This window comes from Chiloscyllium plagiosum, unplaced genomic scaffold (assembly GCF_037043375.1).
Source record: "Chiloscyllium plagiosum isolate Xiang-an unplaced genomic scaffold, Cpla_swu_hap1 HiC_scaffold_41, whole genome shotgun sequence".
Lineage (NCBI taxonomy): Eukaryota > Metazoa > Chordata > Chondrichthyes > Orectolobiformes > Hemiscylliidae > Chiloscyllium > Chiloscyllium plagiosum.
In genome coordinates, this window is record NW_028270179.1 from 12,169,887 (window position 1) to 12,187,367 (window position 17,481).

Sequence of the window (17,481 nt, forward strand, 5' to 3'; positions counted from 1 at the left end):
GTCAAATCAAGGTAGGAAATTCATGGTGACTGGTAGTGCCTTAAGAAGTGTAGTGGAACAGAGTGACCTTGGAGTTCTGTTTCACAGTTCACTTAAAGTGAAGTCACCGGTAGACAGGTCTGTGAAGCAGGCTTTTGGCACACTGTCCTTCATCAGTCAGGGCATTCAGTTTTGAAGTTATGATGCAGTTATTCAGGATATTTGTGAGGCTGTATTTGACGGATTGTGTTCTGTTCTGGTGACCTTGTTATAGGACGGAGGCTAATAAACTCGAAAGATTGCAGGCGAAATTTACAAGGATGCTGCCTTTCCTCATTGGTCCGTGTTATTGGGAGAGATTGAACAAGTTAGAATTTTTTGAGGGGAGACCTTATATATATATATAAGATTATGAGAGGCATAGGGAGAATGCATTCAATGTTTTTTCTGAGTGTTGGGAATCGAGAATTGGAGGGCATCAGTTTAAGGTTAGAGGGAAAGAATAAAAGGGAGCCCGAGGGTCAACTTTTTTACACAGAGAGTGGTATTCGAATGGAATGAGCTGCCAGTGGAAGTGGTTGAGACGGGTACATGTACACGATATAAAAGGCATTTAGACATGGATAGGAAAGATCAGAAGGTATGGGCCAAATATTGGGAAATTGAGTTAACGAGGACAGCTATTTTGATCATCATGTATCAGTTTGGGACAAAGGGCCTATCTCCGTGCTGTAGGACTCTATGACTCTGTGACTGAGCGTCAGGAGCTGAGATTACCTCCTGTGCCCATCATCCAGAAGGGAGTGAGCAACCTCTGTATGAATTTCAGATCTGGGGCCAGTGTGTGAGTGTATGTCAGGTGAGAAGGGAAGGGAGGGACAGGCGATGCAGTCTGGATTCAACTACTGTGCTGCTGTTTTCTCTTCCACTAGCTCACACCACCTACCCTCCCAATGCATGCATTCGTCAGATTCATTTGAAAGAATAGCAATTTACGTAGTAAGCTGACATTCATTCTGCAGGGACAGATAGAGATGGGCACCTCCTGCTGGCCTTGCCAGTGACACTCCCATTCAAATATGTTCAAAAAGCTTTCTTCGGGTACACTGCCTGTGTCAACCAAAAACAAATTCATCCCAGTGTGGGCTTCGTCATTTGAATATGTGTTCCATCTGGTCAACGTTGAAAACCCCACCACACCCGGTTATAGTCCAACAGGGTTATTGGGAAGCACTCGTTTTCCCAGTGCTGTTCCTTCATCAGGTCGTTTATCCGGTCATCACTTTCTGAACCTGACCAGCTTCTGCTGCCTCACTGTATATGAAGATTCTCACTGAATAATCCTGGCCTCCTTTGGCCCGAGGGAACACAAATCCTGCCATCTTTGTCAGAACAATCAACATAGAGTCATAGAGTTTGCAGCATGGTAGCAGACCCTTCGGTCCAACCCGTCCATGCCGACCAGAGATCCCAACTTGCATTGCACCACAGGTCACTTTGTTAAAAGAAACTTAATTGTGCAAATGGGAAGCGAAACAAATCACCCTTATTTAACACAATCCTAATATCTCTTTGACGGTTTGAATTGAATTTCACTTTAACTGCCCAAGATGTTTATCTCGTGAACTCCTAAAGGGCCATTCACTTTCTGAAGGGATCAACCCAAACGTATGTCATAGCTCACTGGAATTTACACCGATTCCTCCCCAGTTTCTCATTCTTATGATTTCGAGTGCGCTCTGTCTGAAAATGTCCCAGCGTCTGTGTTGTCACAGCTCCCTGTCAAAAGACCTGCAACTGGTTCATTATTGTTATTCCCATGCGCTTTTACAATAAAGGGGCAAGTTTGCTTTCTCGATTTTTTGTTATTGTTCCTAATCCCAATTCAGAACAAAAACCATTAACCTCTCAAAAACGTCAACAGTTTTCTCAATTTTAGAATTTATTTTCTTTCCCGACTCTTCCCCAGGCCAGGGTTAACTGGCACGAGGGGTCATAGTTTTAAGATATTAGGAGAAATATATCGATGGGACATCAAAGGTTGGTTCTTTACTCAGAAAGCTGTGAGCACATAGAATACTTTGCCAGTGGTGGTGGTGGAAGCAGTGCCATTAGGGACATTTAAGTGACTGCTTAAATTGAAGTGAATTGAGGAGTGCACAGGTTATTTTATTTTACATTAGGATTGATCCTCGGCACAACATCGTGGGCCAAAGGGCCCGTTCGGTGCTATACTTTTCTGTGTTCATATGTTCTACCACTTTAAGTCTTCCACATCAGGCTGAGGTTTAAAATCTTTTCTACCTTCCCTCACCCTCCTCTCTGACTTATCACGTCCACCCCCACCCCCACCCCCACTCACTATTGTACTCTTTACTACCTTCCCCCACTCTCCGCTCTGACCTATCACTCCATACCCACTCCCATTCACCTATTGTACTCTTTGCTACCTTCCCCCACCCTTCCCTCTGACCTATCGCCTCCATCCCCAAGCACATTCACCGATTCTACTCTTTGCTACCTTCTCACTAGTCCCACACCTCCCGCCACCCCAATTTATATCTTCACCCTGGAGAGATGAAGGTGGGAGAGGAGGGTGGAACAGAAAGATGAGAGAGGCGACGGACAGGTCAAGAAGGTGGTGGCGAGTTGGCGGCTTGCGACAGGGACAACGGGGGTGGGTAGGTAAGGAAGTAAGAGTGGGGAAACTGAGCAAACTGGTGAAATCTACATTGATCCCATTTAATTGCAGGGTCCCTTGGCGCAATATGATGCATTCTGTCTCTAAGTGTGGGCGGGAAGGGTTTGCAATGGAGTTTACCCAGGACCTGCATGTCGTTGGCTGTGTAGGAAGGGGAGTTGACGTGTTCAGCGACGGGCTGACAGGGTTGGTTTGTGCAGATGTGCCAGAAATGTTCTCTTTAACGATCGGTAAGTTGGCGTCCTGTCTCCCTGATTTAAACGAGATCACATTGGGTGCAAAGCATACAGTAGGTGACATTGCTTTGGGTCCAGGTAAATTTCTGTCGGATGTGAAAGGATCCTTGTGGACCTTGGAAGGAGATGGCGAGGGGGAGGGGAAGGTGTGGGTGTAGGTGCTGCACATCCTGCGGTGGTAGGTGCAGGTGTCAGGAATGAGTGGGGGGGGGGGGGGAGTTGGGTGTGGAACTGACCAGGGAGTCGCGGACGGAATGGTCTCTCCGGAATGCTAATAGTGGTGGGGAGAGAAATATATCTCTGGCAGTGGGGTCCGTTTATCAGTGGCAGAAGTGGTGGAGGACGACACGGTCTAAATGCAAGTTGCTGGGGTGAAAGGCGAGGACCGTGCGAGGGGAGAGGTATTCTGTCCTTGTTGCGTTGAGAGGGATGGGTATAGAGGGCGAAGGTGCAGGACGTGGATAAGATGCATTGGAGGACATCGTCAACGACGTGGGAGGGGAAATTGCAATCTTTGAAGATGAAGGCCATCTGGGATTACTCACAATTCCTGGATTAATGCAATGAAGATTTTGGAAAATGTTTTTCTAATCAAGGTTTCAGCTGAGCTGGCATCTCAGAATAAAACTCTTTCTTGGCTTTCTTGGACATCCTGAGTGACGTTCCTGAACATATAAGTGTTTTGGAAATGATTGCGTCTATTTTCATTCGTGGTAAATACATGAGAAAGAATGGGTGTCTCAGAAGATTCTGTCTTTGGTGCAACATTCCCTGGTGGAGTGGACTCGATGGGTCGAATGGCCTTACTTCCCCTCCTATGTCTTATGGTCTTATGGGAAACACCTGCCACTTTTCCCAACACTGACTTACTCCTTGATCTCCAGCAGTTTGCTTTGAAAGTTCGTCTGTTTGACAATGAGAATATACCAGTGCTACTGACAGTGTTACAGCTTTGGCATCATCTTTTGACCCCATTGTGGGGAAAGCTTTGAGGGTTTAGATAGGAGTGGAGATGACAATCTGATTGGTCACAATTTTTTTACGTTGTCAGGCATCTTGAACGGCTGAATGGCTTTCCTGCTCCTCATTCATATCGCCAATGTCTGACATCTTTCTGCCACCACAAGACCCAGTGCCTTTCATCGACAGACTTACTGGAGATTACATCCTTCAGCTCCTAGCTCAGCAAGCCTTCCGGGTTCATTTATCCTCAGCGATTCCAAATGAGCGATTCCATCTTTACAAATCCCCAACCGCCTTCTGTGAGAAGCGCCCATGTAAATTAAACAAAACAACCGACGAACGTGACCATCTCCATGCAAACGTAGCATGCTATTGGAGAAAATGAAATGCAGAGGAAGCTCGATTATTTGAAGACACGGGTGAGGAGAATTTTGTTCAGTTCATTGAATGCCGGAGAACAGTTTAGTCAAGCATTGCGACCATGCAATCTTACCGGATAGTCCCATATTCGGATAATGGAATGCCGGATAATTGAGGTTCCCATTTCAGACTAAACAACTTCTACCTTCCAAACCTTTCTTCATTCACTGCTTCACTGGAAGCAAAGGTGAGGGTGGCCAGTCCAGCAGAAAGAAACCCTCTGGCTTCCCACTTCACCCACTGGCAGGATCAACAAAAGTCAGTTCTGAACATGATGAGCAGCAGCACCAAAAACAGAACACACTCCTGCAGTCACTGGTGACCTCGCTGGTGTTCCTGCAGGCTGGATACTCGAGTGTATCACTTCCCGCACTGAGAGTAGGTGAGTGGCCTCTCGCCGGTGTGAAACCGCTGGTGTCTCTGCAGGTTGGATAATTGAGTGTTACCCTTCCCTCACCGAGAGCAGGTAAACGGCCCCTCTGTGGTGTGAAGTCGCTGGTGTCTCTCCAGATGGGATAATTGAGTGTATCCCTTCACGCACTGAAAGCAGGTGAACGGCCTCTCCTTGGTGTGGATCCGCTGGTTTGTCTGCAGGTTGGATAATCGAGATAACGTATTTCCGCACAGAGAGCAGGTGAACGGCCTCTCCCCGTGTGAACTTGCTGGTGCGTCTTCAGATGGGATAATTGAATGAATTCCTTCCCACTCTGAGAGCAGGTGAGTGGCCTCTTACTGGTGCCAACACGCTGATGTCTCTGCAGGCTGGATAATTGAGTGAATCCCTTCCCACATTGAGAGCAGATGAACGGCCTCTCCCCGATGTCAATCCGTTCATGTCGTCGTATGGTGTACACATCCGAGAATCTCTTCCCACAGTGAGGCAGGGAAAAGGCCTCTAGCCAGTGTGAAGCCGTTGGTGAATAACCAAGCTCGATGACTGAGCGAACCCTTTCCCACACTGAGAACAGGTGAACAGCCTCTCGCCAGTGTGCATCCGGTGGTGAATAACCAAGCCAGATGGCTGATCAAATCCTTTCCCACACTCAGAGCAACACAACGGCCTCTCCTCAGTGTCAACTCGCTTGTGTCTCAGCACGTTAGCTGAACTGGTGAATTCCATCCCACAATCAGAGCAGGGGAATAATCTCTTGCTTGCGCGCCAACGGTGTGGATGTATCAGTGAGTCTCTTCCCACGGTCAGAGGTGCATGGTCTCAGCACAGTGCGAGATTTCTGGTGTGTCAGTAGATTGGAGATAGCGCCGAATCCTTTCTCACACACAAAACAGGTGAATGGCCTCTCCCCCGTGTATCTGCGCTCATGAATCTCAAGAGCAGATGATTAATAGAATCCCTTCCCACAGTGCCCACATTTCCAGGGTTTATCCATGCATAAACTGTTCATATTTCTTCTCCTGGTTTAACAATCAGTGGAAGCCTCATCCAAACATGAAAGATGTGAATGTTCTCTCTCGGCTGTGAATTGTGCAATTTTCATCGAAGGCTGTTTTCAACTTGCCCACCCCTCTCACCCATTCCAACCTCTCACACTCTCAATATGTAGCCCTCCGCTCCAACCTCAACCTCACTATCAAACCACCGTGCCACCGTGCCACCGTTGGTGGGCGGCACGGTGGCAAAGTGGTTAGCACTGCTGCTTCACAGCGCCAGAGACCCGGGTTCAATTCCCGCCTCAGGCGACTGACTGTGTGGAGTTTTCACGTTCTCCCCGTGTCTGCATGAGTTTCCTCCGGGTGCTCCGGTTTCCTCCCACAGTCCAACGATGGTCAGGTGAATTGGCCATGCTAAATTGTCCGTAGTGTTTGGTAAGGGGTAAATGTAGGGGTATGGGTGGGTTTCGCTTCAGCGGGGCGGTGTGGACTTGTTGGGACGTAGGGTCTGTTTCCACACTGTGAGTAATCTAATCTAATCTAAATAAAACCGGCAGACAAGGGCAGCGCAGTGGTAGATTGGCACACCGATGTTTACATTGCTGAGGCAAAACGCCAGCTCGCGGACACCTCCTCCTACTGGCCCCTTGACCATGACCCCACCTTCCACCACCAAACCATAATCTCCCAGACCATCCATAACCTCATCACTCCAGGGGATCTCCCATCCACGACCTCCAACCTCATAGTCCCACACCGCCCTTTTCTACATCCAGTCCAAAATCCACGAACCTGACTGCCCCGGCCGACCCATTGTCTCAGCCTGCTCTTGCCCCACCGAACTCATCACTGCATACCTCGACACGGTCCTGTCCCCGTTCGTCCAAGAACTCTCCACCTGCTTTCGGGACACCACACACGCCCTCCACCTCCTCCATGATTTTCGCTTCCCCGGCCGCCAGCGCCTTATCTTCACCATGGACATATAGTCCCTATACACTTCCATCCCCCATCACGAAGGCCTCAAATCCCGCTGCTTTTTCCTTTCCGTCAAACTAATCAGTACCCTTCCACTGACACCCTCCTTCGACTGACTGAAGTAGTCCTCACTCTGAACAAATTCTCTTTCCAATCCTCCCACTTCCTTCAAACCAACGGAGTAGCCATGGGAATCCGCATGGGCCCCAACTATGCCTGCCTCTTCGTCTGATATGTGGAACAGTCCATCTTCTGCAGCTACACTGACACCATCCCCGCCTTTTCCTCCGCTACATGGATGACTGCATTGGCGCTACCTTATGCTCACATGAGAAGGTTGAACAGTTCATCCACGTTACTTGCACCATCCATTCCGACCTCAAATTTACCTTGACCATCTCAGACTCCTCCCTCCCCTTCCTAGACCACTCCATTTCTATCTCGGACGACCGACTCAACACGGACGTTTACTATAAACCGACCGACTCCCACAGTGACCTAGATTATATCTCCTCCCACTCTGAACCTGTAACAACGCCATCCCATATTCCCAATTACTTAACCTTTACCGCATCTGCACCCAGGAGGACCAATTCCAGGCCCGAACAACCCAGATGGCCTCCTTCTTCAAAGACCGCAATTTCCCCTCAGACGTGTTTGACGATACTCTCCACCGCATATCCTCCACTTCCCGCTCCTCCGCCCTTGCATCTCGCCCCTCCAATTGCCACCAGGACAGAACCACACTGTTCCTCACCTACCACCCCACCAATCTCCAGATACATCGTATCATCCTTCATCATTTCCGCCACCTCCAAACAGACGCCACGACCAAGGATATATTTCCCTCACCTCCCTTATCAGCGTTCCAGAAAGACCACTCTCTCCTTGACTCCCTCGTCAGGACCACACCCCCCAGCAACCCAACGTCCACTCCCGGCACTTTCCCCTGCAACCGCTAGAAATGCAAAACGTGAGCCCACAACACCCCCCTCACTTCCCTCCAAGGCCCCAAGGGATCCTTCCATATCTGTCACAAATTCACATGCACCTCCACACACATCATTTACTGCATCCGCTGCACCCGATGTGGCCTCCTCTACATTGGGCAGACAGGCCACCTACTTGCAGAACGTTTCAGAGAACACCTCTGGGACACACGCACCTACCAACCCAACAGTCTCGTGGCTGAACACTTTAACTCCCCCTCCCACTCCGCCAATGGCATGCTGGTCCTTGACCTCCTCCATCGCCAGTCCATGGCAACACGAAGCCTGGAGGAAGAGCGCCTCATCTTCCGCCTAGAAACCCTCCAACTTCAAGGGATGAATGCAGATTTCTCCAGCTTCCTCATTTTCCCTTCCCCACCTTTTCTCAGTCCCAACCCTTGGGCTCAGCACCGCCTTCTTCACCTGCAATCTTTTTCCGAGGTCTCTGCCCCCACTCCCTCTCCGGCCTATCACCCTCACCTTAACATCCTTCCACCTATCGCATTCCCAACGCTCCTCCGTCAAGTCCCTCCTCCCTAACTTTTATCTTAGTCTGCTTGGCACACCCTCCTCATTCCTGAAGAAGGGCTTATGCCAGAAACGTCGATTCTCACGCTGCTTTGATGCTGCCAGACCGGCTGCGCTTTTCCAGCAACACATTCTTCAGCTCATGTTAGCGAGGCACAACCTCACCAGTACAAATCCTTGCAATCATGAATATGTCAATTTGCTCCTAAAGCTGGTCCCTGAGAATCTTTTCCAATAATTTCACTGATACTGGTGTGCGATTTAGAGGTCTGTCATTTCCAGCATTATCCCTACTGCCCTTCTTAAATGATGGGACGAGATTGGCTATTCTCCAAATCTCTGGGACCTCATCTGTGATCAAAGAGTGCACAAAAATATCTGTCAATGCTCTGATTTGTTCTCTTGCATTCATCAATATTTTGGTATAGAATCCTTTTTAAGATACACGACACCTCATCCTTTTTAATAGTAATTTGTCTTAGAAACTTGAAAATCCATTCCCTGAGATCATCCTCCACCAATTCGTTCTGATTGCGGAATATTGAAACAAAGTATTCCTTTCGGATCTCACCAAACTTTTCTGGTTACACCCATATATTCCCTCCACAGTCTTTGAGTTTTCCAATTCTTTCGCTGGCTACATTATTGCTTTTTGGACATGTATTAAAAGCTTTGGACTTCTTCGTCATCCTATTTGCTAACGACGTTTCATGACCCCTTTCAGTCCTTCTAATTCATTGTTTACGTTCTTTCCCACTTTCCTTACATATTCATTGGCTTCATCAGTTCTCATCCTCCTCGACCTTCCAAATACTTCGTTTCTCTTTCTGACTAAGGTCTCAACATCCCTGGTCATCCGAGGTTCATATAAATAGCCATACACCTCCATCATTCTCCCAGGTATGTGCCACTCATGAAATCTTGTCAACTGCTGTTTGAAATAATCCCAAATGTCCGATGAAGATTTACCCTCAAATACCTGCTTGCAAAGTTTTTCCAGTTCCTGCCTAATATTTTTGCAGTTTGCATTCCCCCAAATTAAGAGGACAGCCGTTATCACGATGCGCGAATATCTTAGAGTCATAGAGTAATGATGATATACAGCATGAAAACAGACACTTCGGTCCAACCCGTACATGCTGACCAGATATCCAAACACAATTTAGTCCCAACTGCCGGCACCCGGTTCATATCCCTCCAACCCCTTCCTATTCATATTCCAATACAAATAGCTCTATAATTTTGCAATTCTATCAGTCTCCACCGCTTCCTCTGGCAACTCATTCCATACAAGTACCACCCTCTCCGTGAAACATTTGCCCCTTAGGTCTCTTTTATATTTTTCCTCTCTCACCCTAAACCTATGCCCTCTAATTCTGGACTCACTGAACCCAGGGAAAAGACTTTGCCTATTTAATCTATTCATGCCCCTCATAATTTTGTAAACCTCAATGAGGTCACCCCTCAGTCTCCGACGCTCCAGGGAAAGCAGTCCCAGCCTATTCAGCCTCTTCCTATCGCTTAAATCCTCCTACCCTGGCAACATTGTTATAAATCTTTTCTGAACATATTTCTGAAAGGAAGGAGACCTGAATTGCGTGCAATATTCCAACAGTGGCCTAACCAATGTTCTGTACAGCTGCAACATGACCTCCCAACTCCTGTACTCAATACTCTGACCAATAAATTAAAGCATACCAAACGCCTTCTTTCACTACCTATCTACCTACTACTCCACTTTCAAAAACCTGCGCTCCAAGGTCTCTTTGTCAGCAACACTCCCGAGGACCTTACCATTAACTGTAAAATTCTTTTAAGATTTACTTTCCCAAAATACAGCACCTCGAATTTATCTGAATGAAACTCCATCTGCCACTTCTCAGCCCATTGGCCTCTCTGGTCCAGATCCTGTTGTAATCTGAGGTAACCCTCTTCGCTGTCCACTACATCTCCAATTTTGGTATCATCTGCAAATATACTAACTCTACCTCTTATGCTCGCATCCAAATCATTTATGTAAATGACAAAAAATAGAGGACCCAGCACCGATCCTTGTGGCACTCCACTGGTCACAGGCCTCCAGTCTGAAAAACAACCCTCCACTACCACCCTCTGTCTTCTACCTTTCAGCCAGTTCTGTAACCAAATGGCTAGTTTTCCCTGTGTTCTGCGAGATCTTCCCTTGCTAATCAGTCTTCCATGGGGAACCTTGTCGAACACCTTCCTGAAGTCCATATAGATCACTTCTACTGCTCTGCCTTCATCAATCGTCTTTGTTATTTGTTCAAAAAGACTCAATCAAGTTTGTGATACATGCTTTCCCATGCACAAAGTTAAGGCGATTATCCCAAATCAGTCCTGGCCTATCCAAATACTAAGACAACGGCGAGGATGGAATTCGAAATCACGTGCGTAAAACACAACGGATTAGCCGTCCATCGCCTTAACCACTCTGCCACCGCGGCCTACATGACAGGGGTTGCTATTATGGTCACTTCTCCCAAAATTCTCCCACAGTGAAACGTCACTTACCTGGCCCGATTCAGTTCCGAAACTCAGGTCCCTTCCTTGGTTGGACAGTTTACCTATTGTTTCAAGAACATTTCTTGCAAATTCTTTTGCCCGAAGGGCATTTGCCCGAAACGTCGATTTCGAAGCTCCTTAAATGCTGCCTGAACTGCTGTGCTCTTCCACCACCACTAATCCAGAATCATACAAATTCAGCCCATCAAAGTTCCTAGCGTGTCGGGGAAGTTAAAATCACCCACCACAACACTGCTTTTACATCTTTCCAGGATCTGTCTACATGTTCTCTCCTCTCTCGTCTGCTGATCATTGGGAGGCCTGCAGTATACACCCAACATTGTGATTTCACATTTCCTATTCCTGAGTTTTAAGCAATTAATTTTGCACTGACCTTGCTTCTTTGAATCTGCTCTTGAGTGTTTATATTACACCTGGAATTATTTCTCCACCGGGAACAAGATCCTTCTCCTCCACCCATTTTATAATGCCCTGCAGAGACATGCCATTTCTCCATCTAAAGCCGAATACTGATTTTACCAATTTCACCCGGTGTGGAATGGTTCGAGTCCCATACAGGGAAGTGTAGGCCTCAGGTTCCATTTCCAGCCAAGCACTGAATTTAACAATTTCACCCAATGTGGGACTTTTGAAGACGCAGATAGGGAGATTTAGATGCAACCCCGATCTCAGGCTCGTGTTTGTTGATGCTTCATGGAGTCTGGAATTGAGAACCCCCACATGCATGAGGGTCCACAGCAGGAAAGTACCAGGTTCCATCTTGGCCTAGTACTGCCGAGAATACCAATCTCATTCCTAACCTGAGAGATCACAAAAAACCAGTAATGGTTGGAAATTGACATACTGGTCTTCTGTTTTGAAGCAAGCCAGGTGACTCAGACCAGTATGCCTCATCTGCCAGTTTTCCTGACTTTTCCTTCCGGGACAGACCAAGACCAACAATGTAGGGAAACATAAACCGAGGCATCATCTTGGGTAGTTGACCTTAAAGAATGATGTGAAACTAAGGACCACCACATTCACACCTAGATACATGTGCACACAGAGCAGGAGTGTCTCAGGCTCCCTTCTCGGACCCTTTCCGAAACTGAGCTCACACACGATGATGTCGGATGAATTGAGTCTCACAGCGATGGGACGTTTAGGCCGAAGATTCACATCGTCGGCCTAGTATTTACAGTTGATCCAGGGTTAGCTGAACTACACAAATCAGGGATAGAGAGCGCAGACAGAATCTTGGGCCTAACCATGAGTGGGTCAACTTCACCCCTGGTGTCGGTTGGATGGAATAAACTTACACACCACCCACACCAGCACACATAGAGCAGGCACATAAAGGCTCAAGTTTTGGCGTGTGCCAAGTCAGCCAATGTCATTCGTGGTGGTGGATAAACTGAGCCACATCCCATTCGCACCCTGGCTATGGTGCAGTTCCAGCATGCGCCTCAGATCTCGCGCTGTGTTAGGCATTTAGCCAATATCTCCACAATGCAGTGAAAAGTAGGCTCAAGATGCATCACAGGCCTATAGCTGGGAGAGCCAATTAGCCAGTTTCACTACCAGTAGTGGATTTAATGCAGTGGAATACAGGACTAGGCTGTCGAGCAGTCCTAGGACTGAGTGAGCCGATCTGAGTGCTGGACTGATCTTGCCACTCAGTCGAAGGAAATCTAAGTTCTGCCTCTATTTAAGGTTTGCATTCCCAATTCGCTGTGCTTTGGGCTGAGGCCTCGAAGAGGCCCAATTGGTATCATGGGCCACTACTGCGCCACAGCTGAGTGCAGCCTCACCAGCCCAAGACTCCAAGGTTCCATGATTACACTCCATGGCTCCTGGATGTTCACCTCCAGGTACTTGCTCGCTCACTCCTGGTAATAACAAGGAGGATTCGGAGTCCATCAGCCACCTGTGTCAGCACAGTCCCTCCTGTACCATATCGTGGGTGAGCAGCAGTAGCTGAATGGGACCCAGCACCACCTCGACCAGCAGCTGCAGCTCACAATCACCGTTCACCACTGGCTGGATCCCAACTTGGACTGCGTCTTGACCTCAGAGTTGTCGAAGATTTGAAGCCTGCGGCCTAGCACTTAGGGACAGGAATTGGTTAATGTTAAACATGGTTCAAAAGCATCAGGTCTAGTTATACTGAAAAAAACAGAATTTCATCGAGGCCTTTCTGACAAAACTTCCCTTCCCACACCCAGCACAGCAAAGGAGAGAGAATCACATCTGTTCCCTCCCTGCAACCTTTCAACAAAAGCCCCACATACAAACACAAAACAAAACAGGGGGAAAGGGAAAAGCCTGGCCCTGGGGAGGGAATGAGGAGAAATAGGATAATGGAGGGAGGAGTTTGTGAAAATGGGGGCGTGGGATTTAGGTGCTGGCTGTTGTGGTGGATGCAGAGATGGGGTGCACTTTGCATGGCATTGTAGTTGGAGCAGGAGTTGGGGTGCACTCGATGTAGAATTGTGGTTGGAGTAGGACCTTAGATGCGCTGGGCAGAGCAGAGTGTTTGGGAGAGGTGTGTGGGGAGCAGCGGGCGGTGCACAGTGTTTGCGGGTGGTGTTCGGGGTGCGCTGAGTGGGACACAGTTTTTGGTATAGAGTTTGCGCTGTGCTGGGTAGAGAAAAGTGTGTACAATACGGTTTGGGGTGCGCTGAGTGGGGCAAAGTCTGTGGGAAAGGGTTTGGGGTGTGCTGGACGGGGCACAGGGTTTGGGACAGAGTTTGGGATGTGCTGGGCGGGGCACAGCATATGGGGGCGCAGTATGGGGTGTGCTGGGCGGGGCACAGTGTTTGGGTGTGGGGTTTGGGATGAGCTGGGCGGGGAACAGTGTTGTGGGCGGGGATTGCGGTTTGCTGGGCGGGGCACAGTGTTTGGGCGTTGGTGTTTCTGGTGTGCTGGTTGGGACACAATGTTTGGGGTGGAGCTTGCGGTGTTCTGGGCGGGAACATTGTTTAGGGTGAAGTTTCCGGTTTTCTGGGCTGGACACTGTGTTTGTGGTGGGGATTGGTGGTGGAGATTGGGGTATGCTGGGCGGGGCACAGTGTTTGGGGTGGAGCTGTAGGGTATGTTGGGCAACAGGGTTTGGGAGTGGAGTAATGGGTTATATTGGGGGAACAGTGTTTGGAGGTGGAGTTATGGGGTGTGCTGGGGAACAGTGTTTGGGGGTGGTATTTGTAGTGTGCTGGGTGCGGCACAGTGTTTGTGGGTGGAGTTATGGCGTTTGCGGGGCGGGGCACCGTGTTTGTGTGTGGAGTTTGGGGTGGATTTTGGTGTATGCTGGGTGGTGCATAGTGCTTGTGGGTGGAGTTTGGGGTGGATTTTGGTGTATGCTGGTCGGGGCACAGTGTTTGGGGTGGAGTTTGTGGTGTGCTGGGCGAATCACAGTGTTTGGGGTGGAGATGGAGTATGCTGGGCGGGGTACAGTCGTGACGGCGGAGTTTGGGGAGTTGGTTCTGTCCAATGGAAAACTGAAAACAGTAAAGTATTGGAGACCACAGCGAGTCAAGGGCTGTATGCATGGAGAGGGAGGAAGCTCACGTTTTGAGTTCAGATGTTGACGTGTGGAGGGAGAAACATTTATGCAACATTGCTTGGGGGGTGGTTGGACTGCTGGGGTTTAGAAAGGATGTTGATAATTCAGATTAAATGATCAGACTGTGTGAATGGTGGAATAACTGTGTGCCTATCTGCCAAACTGGCAAGTGTAGACCGTCTCACTGGTGTGGGCACGATGGAAGAGAGGTTGATAGAGAAGGGAAAAAGAAAAGCTGAAAGGCAATGAAGGAATGAGTTCACAATTTGAAGGTGCTGAGCTCAACATTAGTCCAGAAGTCTGTGTATATGCCTAGTTTGAAGTTGAGATGTTACGCCTCAACTTCCGCTGTGACCCACTGGAGTATGGTAGTGTACCGAGGACAGACAAATGGGCTTGTGATTAGGATGCTGTGTTAAAATGACTGGCCTACGAGAAGGTCAGGGTTATGCTTGTACACGGACTGGAGGTATTCTGCAAATAGAGTGGGAAGTTAATGTTGATCAGGGCTTGAGCAAGGAAGTGGAGTTTGAGAAAGAGGCGGGTTTTTGGGATGGCAAATTGCAGGAGCCGTGAACATCGCCTCTCAGCCTCAGCGAGCTGGGCCATCTGCAGAGGAAGATTCCTTCCACAGCGAGGCAGCAGGAACAGAACGTCAAGTTGTTAACAAGACAAGAGATGGGGAGCAAGTCCCACAGGCAGAATATTCTCCAGCCCCATCCCTCACAACTGCCAGGGAAGAACGATAGGAATCAAGGAGGCCAGAAACAGAGGAATACAGAGATGAGATTTCCTATAGTGTGGAAACAGGCCCTTTGGTGCATCAAGTCCACACCAATCTTCCGAAGAGTAACCCACCCAGACCCATTTCCCTCTGACTAATGCACCGGGCAAATTAATAAGCCCAATTCACCTGACCTGCACATCTTTGTGACTGTGGGAGGTAAACCCGCACAGACACGGGGAGAATGTGCAAACTCCATATAGACTGTCACCTGAGGTGGAATCAAACCTGGGACCCTGGTGCTGTGAGGCAGCATTGCTAAGCACTAAGCCGCCCAAGCAACCATCAGCCCAAACACGGCACAGCAATTATTACATCCTTGCCAACACCAGCACTACACTTTGTCAGTGAAGGGATTGAAACCACGACCTTGGTGTTATTAACACCACGCTTTAACCATCTGAGCTGACCGACCAATGCAATCCACCAATCACCGACCAACCATCTCGGTATGTCCTCAGAGGTAGAGAGATGGAGAGGAGTGGAGGGACATGATTTTCTTACAGCCATGAATGGGAGTGGGGGCTGTAGGAGCATACAGAGATAGTGGTTTGGCTTAGGTTTAGGAGATTACACAGACAAAGCGGTGTAAGGTCTGGAGGACTTTGCAGACACTGGGCACAGATTGGCGTCAATTGTTACGAAACTCAGTGGAGGCCAGCGGCGGATTGAAATTGACCCTTGCCTCCATCCCCAAACATCCACTGAGCAGGAAAAGCCCAGGCTTCATTACGGACCTGATGTTGTGTGTGGGATCTTGTGAGTAAATGATGCTGGCTGCAGTCGAACAACTGTTCCTACCATGTGACAGCACGCCCAATGAGGAAGGGGTTGGGGTGGAGGTAAACTAACCAAATATTCACCAGTTTAATTTTCACATGCTGGTCCTTCATCATATATATTGGTACTCATTGTCACTGCCCTTGAACATATTTGATGTAGAGTTCTGGTTGTTAATATTTATTGGACTGACAATGAAGCCTTTAATTTGTTAATATTGAGGGTGATATTTATTGATTGGCATAGCAAAATTCCTGAGAAGTTGTGTAGTCCCCAGGCCTTGGAGTTGGAAATGGTCGGCCGGGGGTAGTGGTGGTGGTGGGTGCGATGGACAGCCATTATGTTCATAGTTTTTACTGCACCCTTTCACCCTCTCTCTACCATACACAACCACACCACCGCAACCCCAATATAATGCGCAACCCACCCTACACGTCACATCTGTGTGTGTGTGTGTATGTGTGTGTGTGTCTGTGTCTGTGTCTGTCTGTCCGTCCGTCTGTCTATCTCTTTGTGCGTAATTGCTTTCAGTGAGTGTTCGTGTGCGTTTGTTTTCAATATGTGTGAATGTGTCTATGTTTGTGTCTGTGGAGTTTGTATCCTCATATGTGTGCGTGTGTACCGTGGCCAGGTAGAGGAAGAAAGAAGCATGTGCTGTCTCACTGAGGGACTAACTCTACACCCTCCCGGAATGTTAATTTCAGGAATGATCCTAATGGGAGTCTGGAGTATTCTGTCCAACTGTAGTCTCAGCCATCATTTGGTATATCTGAATCACTTCATCCCTCAGGCTCCTCTGATCTAAGAAAAAAAACCTCACACTGTTTAACCTCTCCACATAACTGAAACCCCCCAGGTCCGGCAACATCCTGGAAAATCTCCTCTCCAGTGTTATTGCATCCCTCCCTTAATGTGGATTCCAGAACTGCACACGATACTCCAGTTGTGACCTGAACTGTTTTATCCTGTTGCAGCATCATCTCCGTACTCTTAAACTCTATGCCTCCACTAATAAACACTAGTGTACCACATGTATTCTCAACCACGTTATTCACCTGTCCTGGTACATTAAGGGTGTCCACCCGATCGTCAATACTTCTCTAGTCCAAAACATCAGTTCACATTTATCTCGATTGAATTCCATTTGCCACTGATAGTCCATCTTTCCTGCCAGTTTCTACCCTCTCGTAATCTAAGGTGATCTGTCTCAATATTTGCCTCTGCTCAACTGTGTCCTTCGTGAATTTACTGACCATCTCTCCTACATTCAGGTCGAAATCATTGATGTCACTCACAAACAGCAGGGATCATGGGATCCCATTGGACGCAGACTTCCAGGCACAAAGACAGCTCTCAAACAATGCCCTCTGCTTCTTGCGTCGCAGCCAAATGTGAATTCAATTCTCCAAATTTCTTTGGATCTTTGTGCTCGTAACTTTCCGATCAGTCTCCCATATGGGACCTTATCGAGAGCCTGGCTGACGCCCAATAGACAACATCAAAAGCATTACCTTGTTGAAACACCTGGTCAACTCTTTGAAAAAAAATGCAATGATGTCGGTCTGACATGACCCCCCTCTAATAAAATCAAACTTACTGTTCTAGGTTCACCCATGTATCTGCAAATGAAAATTACATGTGTTCCTCTG

General features: G+C 48.1%; 1 pseudogene; it reads right to left on the minus strand.

The window, feature by feature from the left end:
- Positions 1-4,611: 4,611 nt before the first annotated feature.
- Positions 4,612-5,687, minus strand: LOC148138151 (uncharacterized; annotated as a pseudogene).
- Between the last annotated feature and the right edge of the window lie 11,794 nt (positions 5,688-17,481).